Consider the following 13,130-nt stretch of genomic DNA (forward strand, 5'->3'; position numbering starts at 1 on the left):
ACGCGGCTGTCAGTGACGGTCACAAGTCCAGCCGCCTATTCGTAATGGATCAGGAAACAAAGGAGCAGTTCCTGATTGATACAGGGTCGGACCTGTGTGTCTATCCAAAGACACGAGTAAAAGGACGACTGGTAAAAACGACGTACGAAATGTTTGCGGCTAACGGCTCGATAATCGCCACATATGGGATTCGTACGATGACGCTGAATTTGGGTCTTCGCCGTACTTTTACGTGGAAGTTCGTTATCGCGGACGTTTCCAAACCCATAATTGGAGCGGACTTCCTGAGTTTCTTCGGACTCTTGGTGGATTTTCATCGTCATCGGCTTCTGGACCAGACTACTTCGCTGTTTGCAAGGGGAAGAAGAGCCTCAGACCAGATGGAATCGGTGAAAACAATCATTGGAGATTCGCCGTTTCATCAGCTTCTAAAGGAATTCCCAGAAGTCACGAGACCAACAGCGGTTAAGCGAGCAGTAAGGCATGATGTTGTACATCACATCAACACGACTGCAGGTCCGCCGGTGTTTTGTAAGCCACGTAGATTATCGACCGAAATGTACAAAGTAGCAAGGGTAGAATTCGAGAGTTTGATGAATCAAGGGTACATTCAGCCATCACGGAGTCAGTGGGCTTCAGCCCTACATATAGTAGCGAAAAAGAATGGTGAATGGAGACCCTGCGGTGATTACCGCGCCTTAAACTCTCGAACGATACCCGATCGCTATCCAATTCCACACATAGAAGATTTTTCGCGTCTTTTAAACGGGAAAAGGATATTCTCAACGATAGACTTAGTAAGAGCGTACCATCAAATACCGGTACATGAAGATGATAGGAAGAAAACCGCGATTACGACACCGTTTGGATTGTTTGAGTACACGGTGATGCCGTTCGGGCTCAGAAACGCTGCTCAAACTTTCCAACGGTTTATAGATACAGTACTTAGAGGTTTAGAATTTTGCTATGCGTACCTCGATGACATTTTAATCGCATCTAATGATGAGAATGAGCATCGAGAGCATCTACGACAGCTCTTTTCACGTCTGAACGAGTACGGTATAATAGTAAATTCAAACAAATGTGTATTTGGAGCGAATCAAATAGAATTTTTGGGGTATATTGTAAATGCTCAAGGTACAAAACCTTTACCGGGTAAGGTCAAATCAATAGTAGATTTTCCAAAACCGAAGACGATAAAACAGTTACGTAGATTTTTAGGAATGATAAATTTCTATCGACGTTTTATTTCCAAGGCTGCAGTAGTACAAAGCCCTTTGAATAGTTTGCTTACGGGAAAGAGAGTTAAAGGCAATGCTCCGGTGGGTTGGACAGAAGAAGCTGAGACGGCTTTTCAAGAATTAAAAGATGCGTTAGCAAATGCCACGTTATTGGCTCATCCAGCAAATAGTTCGCAGCTCGCGATTATGGTGGATGCGTCAGATTACGCAGTGGGCGCAACTTTACAACAGAAAGTCGGCAAGTCATGGCAACCCTTAGCTTTTCATACTAAAGCTCTGTCTTCTTCGCAGAGGAAGTATAGTGCTTATGACCGGGAGCTATTGGCAATATATTCAGCCATAAAAAAATTCAGACATGCAGTAGAAGGACGGGCATTTACAATATATACCGATCATAAACCGTTAGTATTTGCGTTTAGACAGAAGTTAGATAAATGTACACCGCGACAGTTTAGATATTTAGATTATATTGGACAGTTTTCAACCGACATACGTCACATTAGCGGTAGTGATAACGAAGTTGCGGACGCTCTTTCGAGAGTTGAGTCTGTGATTGAGGGTCTAGATTATAAAGAGCTAGCTCAATCACAGAGCAAGGACGAAGAGTTGAAAGAACTAGTAGCATCCTCACATTCGAGTTTACAGTTGAAACGCGTGAAATGGATAGACAATTCGACTGAGTTATTTTGCGATGTCTCGTCTGATAGGATTAGACCGTATGTGACAAAATCTTTTCGTAGGCAAGCGTTTTGGTCAATACACAGCATCGCACATCCAGGAATTAAGGCCACAATAAAATTAATTAAGCAACGTTTTGTTTGGCCTTCTATGGAGAAAGATTGTCGCGAATGGACACGTTCGTGTGTTGATTGCCAACGCGCGAAAATAATTAGGCATGTAGTTAGCCCCACCGGTGAATTTATATCACCATCGTCTAGGTTCGAGCACGTACATATCGACCTAATAGGGCCGTTACCTATTTCGCGAGGGAATAAGTATTGTTTAACGTGTGTAGACCGTTTTACGCGCTGGCCAGAAGTTTTTCCATTAGAAAACATAGAGACAGAGACAGTCGCTAAAGCGTTTATTTCTGGTTGGGTAGCACGTTTCGGCGTACCTCTACGAGTTACCACAGACCAAGGGCGACAATTCGAGTCGCAATTGTTTAAAAGTATGAGCATGTTATTAGGCACTAAGCACCTGCGTACAACATCATATCATCCGGCAGCGAATGGGTTAGTTGAACGGTTTCACCGTCAATTAAAAGCGGCAATAAAGTGTCACTCAGATGAGAGTTGGTCCGACGTCCTCCCACTAGTGTTATTAGGAATACGCGCGGCATACCGGGAAGATTTAAATGCATCGGTCGCTGAGTTAGTTCTGGGGGAGACCATTCGTTTACCTGGCGAATTCTTTACAAATTCAGCAGGAAGTAACACAGAGCCTGTAGAATTGATTAAACGACTTCGTGACAGGTTTCGACAAATACGACCAGTCGCGGGTTCAAGACACGGTAATCGGAAAATTTTTGTTTATAAGGATTTAGCTACCGTGTCTCATGTATTTTTGCGAGTAGATGCAGTAAAAGGTCCATTAGAGAAATCATATACAGGTCCTTTCCGTGTTATATCCAGATCGGATAAAACGTATGTAATTCGGATAAAAGACAAGGATGTTAGAGTAACAATTGACAGAATTAAGCCTGCGTATTTGTTTAAGAGTGCAGATGACACGAAGGAGCCCATATCTAGGGTATCTTTGCGTTCTTCAGAACAAGCGGTAGAACAACATATTCAGAATAGCGAGCCAGTGCAGACTCGTTCGGGTAGACGTGTACATTTTCCAGTACGTTTACAAGTAGGTAAATAAGGAATTAATGTATATAGATAGGTTATCCTTAAGTTTGTATATATTAGTAGTACCGTAGTGTTAAGTTAGTTTTATTTAGTTTGTAAAATTTCGTTTGCACTGGCGAGGGGGTAATGTAGCGCACATCTGCACCTACAAAGGAAAACATTTGGCGTGCAAATGGTGACAGGGTTTAGGACGCCAGTAACAATGGAAAGCTATTTTTGAGAAAGCCAAGTAACTGTCTCTTTTATAAGCATGTTGTCGTCAAGTTTCGTTTTAGGCCTCAATAGCTAATACAGGCATCATAAACCCCAGAATTTCTGAAAGGCCCAACGGTGCTGGGTCCGCGAGAGCGAGGCCGGCGGTGGACGCCGAGGTCAACCGCGCCGTCGAGCGAGGGCCTAGAGGAAATTCCGATGAGTCATCGGGGTTTTCCCTGGGGGTGTTTTCCCCCAAATTGTCACGCGCTTGTTCTTAGGTTAAGCTTACGAATTAAGAAAATAGAGGGTGCGGAAGTACTTCGGTGAGCCGGCTGATTGGTCAGCACTCGCGTCCGAAACAGAAAAAAGAGGGCGCAAGTTTTCCGCGCGCAGTTTTCGAGCGAGCGAGAAGCGCGGCCAACGACAGTTGACTCGATCACTTCCAACTGTAACTATCGAGAAAATAAATACACTGTTAGAACAGCACCTAAAAATCAAATAAATCGTCGAATAAAAAGAAAGAATGAAAAAATTATTCTATAATTTTGAATAAAATTTTCCAAGAATAAAAAGATTATTTCCATTCATCGAATACATTTTTTATTCGTAGTTTTTTGAATAAAGATATGCAACTGGAATTATCTTTATTCAACCTAGATCGAAATGTAGGTATGTTTCATTCAATTCATTACCTAAATAATTTTTTATTTAAATAATTTCCATGTCTGGCATTATATATTCTTTACACGAATTTTAAAAATTCAATATATTTATTCATAAATAAACGCTTACCGCGTACAGCTAATTTCATTTATACGTACGATCAGATTACATGTGATTTGATGTAAAAACAAAAATTTTTTAATTAAAAGAAGTGTTACGTATCAAATAAAGTTTTGCAGCGATATGTTTCGATAATGCATAGCATTGTGGGAACTTTCCTAGTCGAGGCACGTATGCATAATAAAATCTAGTAACTCAAACCCCCCCTCTTGTTACAGTTATTATCACCAACAAAAACCAGAGCAAACTTTGTAAATTATTAGTAATTATATAAATGTGAATGATTATAAGAAGAGTAATAGTAATTTAGATTCAAAATCTTTACACGCCAGTCAGCCTAACGGTTCCAATTTATCGTTCGTAAAATTATAATCTCCGCCCTAACCAAAACTGTTTGTAAAACGAGTTTCGATAGTTGATGATGAAATTTGCCTTTCTAGGAACTCATGTTCCAAGATGTAGATATAGTTTCAGCTTAATCAAAACCGTTTATCTTTATATCTGGTGCACGGAGTTACGTAGGCATCACTTCTACTAATTTTTTTCTTCATGAATCAAATTTTAATTTTTCCATATACGAGTTACATTTCTGTATTTCAATAACAAAATGGAACTAAAATAAATGTAGCAATGCAACTGTAATCGGTTTCGATTATCCAAAATACTTTAAAATTCAAATTCTGTAGCAAAATTGTTATCTATAATTTTTGTTCAATGTTTAAATAATAGGAATTGTTACACTTTTGTACATGTATGACTTGAATGTGTAAAACGTTTTAAAGGTTAAAAAGGGTGTATTATATGTATATTGCTATACATACATATAATATTATAAAGAAGAGATTTGTGAAAGCTGGCTGAGGGTGGAGACGAAGAAAGTTACTGATTGGCCCTTCCACGCCAACTCGATCACTTTTGTTCTTTCATGTCAGGGATTTTGATAATATTGAAATATATTCTGGTCCAAGTGTAATTGGGGAGGGCGAGGTCATCATTTTGATTTTTACACTACCTTCATGATTCAATTTATATCTTCGAAACTATGAAAGATACATAAATTTCAGCTGTTTTCTTATTAACCTTGAAAGATGTATATATTTGAATAAATTGTGTTTGTATTCCAAAAAAGATTTTTTTAATACAAAAACATAAAAATATTTTTATTTCGTAAATTTGAACACCGATTCAAGTGTCAGAAAATTCTCTAGTCTTCCCTTTTTCAATTCCAATTCTTTAAATTGTGGACTTCCAAAACCTGTAATTAGGGCACGTCAACAAACTTAATAATGTAATTTACATTGTTAGCCCTTACCTGAATCCGGATGCCCCGCGACATTTGCTGGCGTGCCCTAGTTACAGTTTTTGAGTGTATGCGAATTAAAAAATTGGAATTAGAAAACATTCGATGTAAGCCGCGAGGTGCGTGTCCTGAATCCGTGAAGCCATTATTTAAACATTTTATTCACGTGTGAATGTCTTTCTTTCCACAGGTATACCGAGCTAATTAAGAAACACAGAGAAAGAGAGACAAAAAGTGAGAATTAATTGATCAAAATAATTACAATTTGAGAACAGATTGGTGAGTGCACAATTCTTTATTTTCGTTTAAAATGCGTACACAAGGGGTAATAGTTTCCGATAATGTTTAAATAGCATTATGGGGATGCCCTATACGAAAATATTGCCTAAATTGAGAAATTGTACATTTCGTTTGCAATACTGCATTGTGTCAGAATTCCGTTATTTTAAAGTATCGAGTCACTGTTACTTTTCAATAATTAATAATCAATCATGTCCAGAAACATTGTCATCTCTAATTTGTTATCCTGTAAATTACAGTCATTTGTGTGCCATTCAAAATTTTTGTCATTATGTCAAAAGCATCATTTTTAAATGTATATAGATATAAAAAAAAAAAAAGCATCATTTTATATGTACATAGATATAATCTATTTTGTACGAATGTTAATAGTTATTAACTTTTATTTTTCATTTTTAAAGCCTTCACTATTAAGTAATTTCATCTTGATAAAAGGGTCTTGTTACACGCCGTACGCATTGAAATGTTGGAACGATAACATTTTATAAAAATTTAATTTCTAATGCACGGAAGAAGGTATAAAAATGTTTTGAATTTACAAGTAGATAAAACGAGAAGTTAGTTGAGTAGTTATAAGGATCGGTAGTGCTAAAGTCCCATACGGGTCCTTGATCAGACGTATTCAAGATTCGAGTGGGATAAAGGCCGAAAGAAATTAAGAGAAAGGAAAAAAAACGAAATGAAGCATATGGGTTTAAATCTTCATTATTATATTTAATTAAAAATCGAATATCATAATGAGCCAATAAAGAAAATATATAAAAATATATGAACATATAAGAGTATATAAACGAAATGGGTAGATATAAAGAGATCTTAAACTTTCTAATATACGAACAGAAATATTCATATTATAAACAAGCAGACATTCATTTTCTATTTATGTGCAATAATTCAGACTAGGGAGATTCCCACAGTCCTTGGACTATCTGAAACTATTGCCACTTGGTACAAAGAGGTTAACTTTTTAAAGTTTTAAAAGAAGAAGGAAACAACATTAATTTTAAAGACTCACCAATAGAATTTAAATTTCCTTGATACATTTGTGATAATCTCACTCGTGTTCCCAAGGTATATTATTCAAAGCCGATAATCCTGTTTTTGAAGAAGGAATTAGACACGTACCCACACACACTACTGAATAACTATTTAACTAATTTACACAGGAAATAATTAGAAAATAATATATATGTATAGGAAAAAATTATGACATAAAATGAATTGACACAAACTTTCTAAGTCCTTTTCTTCCTATTTAAAAAATGTTAAGAAATAGAAGAAAACTCTATCTTGAAAAGATCGCGGACTTACGACACACACCTCGCGATTGTACGTCGAACAAGTGTCGCGGCATCACGCCTTCGGAAGGATCCAGAGTCAATCCATTCCGATTATGGAAGGGTTATGCCGCTGCTTCATTAGCTAATGAGAGCACGATTTCGGCGCTATCGAATCCGTGATTGGTCAAGCTCTAGGGTTAAGGAAGGCTGAGTAACGTGTATATGTGAATGTTTTAATTCCCTCTTTTACATAATGAATTTTCTCACAGGACGGACCACCCAATTCGCGGCAATCTTTCGTATACATCTGGCGTGTCGCTTTACAATAACTGATTAGCCGAAAGTATTTTGAAACGTCGCCTGCAGAAATTCGAGGAAAGTGACACCTTCAATGTTCTAACGAGCGTTCTTGAATTTTGAATTTAAATATTCACTTGGCAAGGTTTTTTACAACTCTTATGCGTTGCGAACTTCCCAATAACCAAAGAACTATAAAAAGTGTGAACTTAACTAAGGGTGTCGCAATTCTAAATCCAATTTATATTCAATAAATGGAAAATTGTATTCGGAACGGGTCATCGTGTACACAATATGACCTTTAATTTCGTACATCACCCTTGTGAGATTACGCGCTGGTGAGACTACGCTGCGCGATTGGACCGCGTTGATTCCAAGGAAGGAATGCGTTATATTAACACAAGTCAATCGCGTTACCGAGAGAGGTATTTGGTTTTATAAACTCGAAGGCTAGAATTGCGCTCGATTAGGGAGGTTCCCACAATGCTTTGCATTATTGAGACGCAATTCAACCATGTTGATCGTAACAGTCCTGTATGGGGCTAGAGTGTCAACGATCCGCGAGGGAATAGAGAAGAGCGCTAGTGATTAGGACGATAGGACCGAGTACGTGTGAGAAGATGTGCATCCGAAAGAGTTTGAGTTAAGAAAGAGCTTAACAAAAGAGCATTAAGAAAGAATTTGAAGTTTTGAAATGTTTAGCAATAAAGTCTATGTGCAAGTAGAAAAAGGGAGTCCCCTTTATTTAACATTTAACTTTATCATGATGAAATCAGCTAATGAAAGATCAATACCAAAAATCAATCTGCTATTGTGGAAACATCAATCTTTTGAAAAGTCAATTTAAGATTGGCATCCTTAGATGCATTATGGCACTACCCCGTTCGTAACATAAACTTACGGCTGTACGCTGTTCCTCTCTCCCTCTGTCTGCTTCTTTGAGCGACCCATTTGATTCCTACACTTTCAATTTCTGTACCAGGCTTGTACATTATTCAAATAAAATATTTGAAAAATTATTGTTAAAATAGTGTACATATCACTTTATTTGGGTAGATGTTATTTGAAATATTCACGTTTATTTAGTTTATTTTGTTTGAACAGATAAATGATTTTTGTTTAAATTGTTTCGTTATTTTCCTTTCAAATGCAATAATCTTTTACTTTATTTTTTTTAAATTAAATATTTAAATAATTTCTCAAATACTCTCTAATTCTATGGTTGAATTGTATGGTTACATTGTATAAAGTCTTAAATTCTATGTTTAATAATCAATGTAGTATATACTCGTAGTTAGACAGCCTCTTGTGTCAAATTTTTCGTTATGTTATTTTAATTTTAAGTAACTCAAATAAAAAATTATTTAAGAATAATTTGTTTTAAGTAGACACAAAATAAAGTTACGTTTTTTCTATTATTTGTAAAATAAAGATCAAAGTATCTGTAATAATTAATTATTTCAAATTACTTATTATTTTGTTTTAAACAAAATGTGTCAAAGTCTAATTCTGCCGTAAAGAGCAGGAGTCAAATGGTTATAGTGGTTGCTGAATGGACACGCAAAATGGGGATGGAACCGCAAGTGTGCCAGCCCTGTCCTAAAGAGAGACATTGTACAGGTATACGAACGTTTAGAAGTGCCAAGCAATCCCGCGTTGTGTTACCAAAGAAATAAAATTGCTCCTTAAGCATTTGGCTAAAGAGTGGAGAAAGCGTGGAAGCCTGCCAGTAAGAAAACTACAAGGGATAGCTCAGTATATACTTCGTTCAAAACCATCAAAGGGCAGAAATCGCAAGTAATCGCTCGAAGTAGAAGTTCCTTTTATAAAGTCAAAAGTGGAATTTGAAGAGAGAATCAAATATCAATCGAGCATTCAAGATTTAATTCATCCTGTGATTCAGTACATTTTATGACACGTTTAAATTCTGTTTCATTGAACTTAAATGCATCTTTGATATGTGGTGTGCCAAAGTTTGGTGGTGGACACTTAAGAAGTAATATAAATATATGGAGATTCCATGAAGGTTATCGTGCGATACGTGTTCCTGGCGATATCCCACTAATTTATGCTTTAGGATGCAACAGTTATAGAGCTCATGATTATGGCCACTATGCTTGTATTAAATTAACATATTTGGAGTGAACTCGTCTATAGAGTTTTCTAAAGCAAACTTGGTTCAGCTAATCATTGGTAGCATCGTGGACTCTACGATGCAACGTGATTTATGGAATGCAGGATAAATTGATCTATTAGTTGGAATTACATGTAGGAAGCGATGTTTTAATTGTTGCAATGTAAACCACCTAATAGCAAAATGTCCGAAAATAGCAGAAATCAAAAAAACGGACAACAGTAACAATACACAGAAGTGAATCATTATCTGGCCGCCTTGTTTTCAATCAGGACATCCACAAATGAATTGTACAGTAAGACAACAATCAGTATAAGCGTACTTACACAATTTTAGAAATAAATGTTGTAGTAGTTTTGTACAATACATTTTAACCTATTTTTAATCATAAAAAGATCATGTTGCATTTTCATATGTATGTCTTTATACTGTATGCTATTTTTATGTGTATATTTTGATACTTTTTGATATTTTTCTTTGCATCACTTTTTAAGAAATACAATCACTACACACGATCCATAATAAATGATAACTACTTCGTTTTGTTGTTTCAGTTTTCAGAACCCATTACACCGAATTCCCGACTTTCTGCATGAGTTTTTTTTATTTTTAGAAATTTGATTTATAAGGACAACTTTTGTTAAAAAATATAGTGTAAAATGTGCAAAAAGTTTAAACTAAAATTAGTTTTCTTCTGATGTTTTAAAACTTTACGACAATATTATTTGATTTTATAATAGTAAAGATGACAAACACTTACGTATATAAATTAATAATTTCTTTTGAATGAGTTTAACAATTGTAATCATAACAATTATGCGTTACAAATATGTTCCAAAAATACCTTAAATATCTTACTAACAAAATATAATCTCGTTATATAAAAGATTCCATTTAATCGAGTTAAAAAATAAATACATACTATAGATATATTATGAGAGAGATACTGGTATACATAATTTCAGAAACCTAATAACTTTTGTGTATGTCAAATTTCTCTATATAACTAATTACGGTAAAGTTACTTCACACAAATAATTTTCAAAAGTTATGTAATCCATATAATTTTTTATTGAAAAATTGATGCGCTTTAGATGCAGGTTGACTATTTTTAATTTATATTTATAATACTCACTTATATTTATATGTATTTTTTTATGTGTGTAAAATCATAACCCATGCATACATACCGTTTATTTCTTGCAATAATTGGGTACATAACTCAGAAATCATGATTTTTCGAAAACTGAGATAATAGGTACCTTCACTGGGCGCTACAATTCTTTTTCTTATATTACTAGTACAAGTATGGTAATTTTTTAATTATGCTTAATATATTTTTAAAACAAATCAGCGATATATACATACATGTCGCAGACAGCGAAAGAATTTATTGGAATATTCACATACTTTTTTTTACATAAAGTTAGAGTATTATAACTTGTATGAAAACAAATTTAATCTAGAATAGCATGGCATTCAGTTGATTCTGAATACGAAAATTGATGTTTACATGAATTGAAATGTTTCAAATCAAAGTGTAGGTCAAAGCTTAGAATTCACTGTTTTGATTATCTCAATGATCTGTAGATAACTGTTCCATGCTATTGTTACAGATATATTATCACTTAAAATGTTGGAACACTATTCTAAGTATGTGAATTTTCGCACTCAAAGCTATTCGAGGGTCCTGTTATGATAAATTATCAGTTTTGTGTCTGATAAAATATCGATTTTCAAATTTTACAAAGTATGAACTAGTAAAAAGTATAGCTTTATCTTATCCAAAAGTAATTGTGATAGTAATTCTAAATGACACACTTTCTTCACCCCAAAAGATTTTCATGTATTGTTTTCTGACGTTTAATTTTGTTCCATATCAGATTTATTGTATGTTCTTTTATATTCATAAATGTTACGAATTTTATGAACTTATTATTATAGATGTAGCAAGTTTAATAGGTTAAGTCTTGCGAGTTTAATAAACATAAACAACGATAAAGCATACTCTAAAAATAAGGAAACCATACAAAAAAAATTAAAATTTACTAATAGGATATAGTATAATATAGATGAGTTTATTTTCTTAAATAAAGTAGTAAAATAAAACATAAAAATAAATAAAAATCAATTAATGAAGAAAGTTTACGTAAAATAATGAATGCGAATTAATCATTTCGCTTATGTTCTGGAATGTTAAGTATATGTATATGATACAACAATTAATAAATTTATATTTATAATATACACCTACTCTTTAGGTTTTATAAAGAGAATGATTATTTAATAAACATGTATAAGTTTGTGAATCGCTTCTTTTAATGGTAACGTAATTTTCTAATTTGATAATGTTATCAGTCTGTGTTAGGTTAGATTATTTTTTTACATGGAACCTTATAATTTTTTATTTATTACACAATGGCATTCGTTGAAACGAATCTAGAAATGTGAAAATTCCTCAGGAGTCAGGTAAACACGAATCGCTGCTAGAAACAAAGGATCATTCAAGACAGTATAAATGCACAAAGTTAAGTAGTGTTTATCTTGTTTAATTAAAACAATATCAGGAGTTTGAAGATTTTTTATGATATCCATCATAATCAGAAATGGATTTCTTTTTAAGAATTTCTTTTCAACATTTTTCTAATACTTCTTCATTGCCTGGAGGATATTTTGCATTGCCTCCCGGGACGAAGATATCGTTTAGTACCGATACACATACGGTAAGAACAAAAAGGAACGAAGCTGACGGTGGCCTCTGACTCATTGATTTGTTCATAATTGTTAATAAACCTTATTGATTAGCAATCGCGTTAACAAACAATGAGGCTTCATACGTTATCAGAGTGCAATAAATAATAAAGGTTACATTCATAGAAGTATGTACTAACCCTTGCATAAGGAAAATTAAAGAGTTTGATTGTTGTTGTCAGCGAATAAACTAATGGGTATCAACGGACGATTTGTTTATCTGACTCAGGAAGAATTTACACGTTTCTAGATCTGTACTACAAGAAATTACAACATATGATACTTCGTTGAAGTTGTTTCAACAAATGTCACCATGTAGTAAGTAAAAAATATAGGGTTCTATAGAAAAAAAATAATTTGGTTTGAATACCTTTCTCATTACTCCCTCTACTAAAAAATTATTTACATGATATAATATCTCTCTTTATACCAAATAATTTTTGTAAAAATATTTTTTTTATCACACCAGTTGTTGAGATATCCCATCGTTTCCAGTTAAAGGAAACACCCCGTGAAGCAGTTAGTGATCCAGTTTGCAAAAAATATTTTGTACCTGGTTATCTGCAAAAATGAAATCCTAATAGTATAAAAATAATTATTATTAATACAATTAAAAAAAAGTACAGATATATCAGTGTCGAAATAATAACATAACATGAAAGAAAAAGAAAACAAACAGGAAAACCAGTAAATAAAGAAAAAATAATAATTTTTTAAATGAAACTTTAAGAAATTGAAGACGTGCAAAATTTAGTATTGACATTGACGCTTATATGTAGAAAGATGAATACCAAAGAATCTGATAAAACACGTAGAAGTGTTACATAAAACTTATTTTATAAAATATTTTGTATATTTATGTGTGTACATATAGTACACTGGTTAGAAAAAATAATAATTAAAAATAATAAAAAAGGAGGAAGGGGGCACCCGGGTTTGAACCGGGGACCTCTCGATCTGCAGTCGAATGCTCTACCACTGAGCTATACCCCC

The 13,130-nt window shown here is 34.2% G+C and overlaps 1 non-coding gene across 1 annotated transcript; it reads right to left on the reverse strand.

Moving 5' to 3' along the window:
• Positions 1-13,058: 13,058 nt before the first annotated feature.
• Trnac-gca (transfer RNA cysteine (anticodon GCA)) lies at positions 13,059-13,130 on the reverse strand. Its single transcript has one exon. It is a non-coding gene; the product is annotated as a tRNA-Cys (tRNA).

This window comes from Calliopsis andreniformis, chromosome 1 (genome assembly GCF_051401765.1).
Source record: "Calliopsis andreniformis isolate RMS-2024a chromosome 1, iyCalAndr_principal, whole genome shotgun sequence".
Lineage (NCBI taxonomy): Eukaryota > Metazoa > Arthropoda > Insecta > Hymenoptera > Andrenidae > Calliopsis > Calliopsis andreniformis.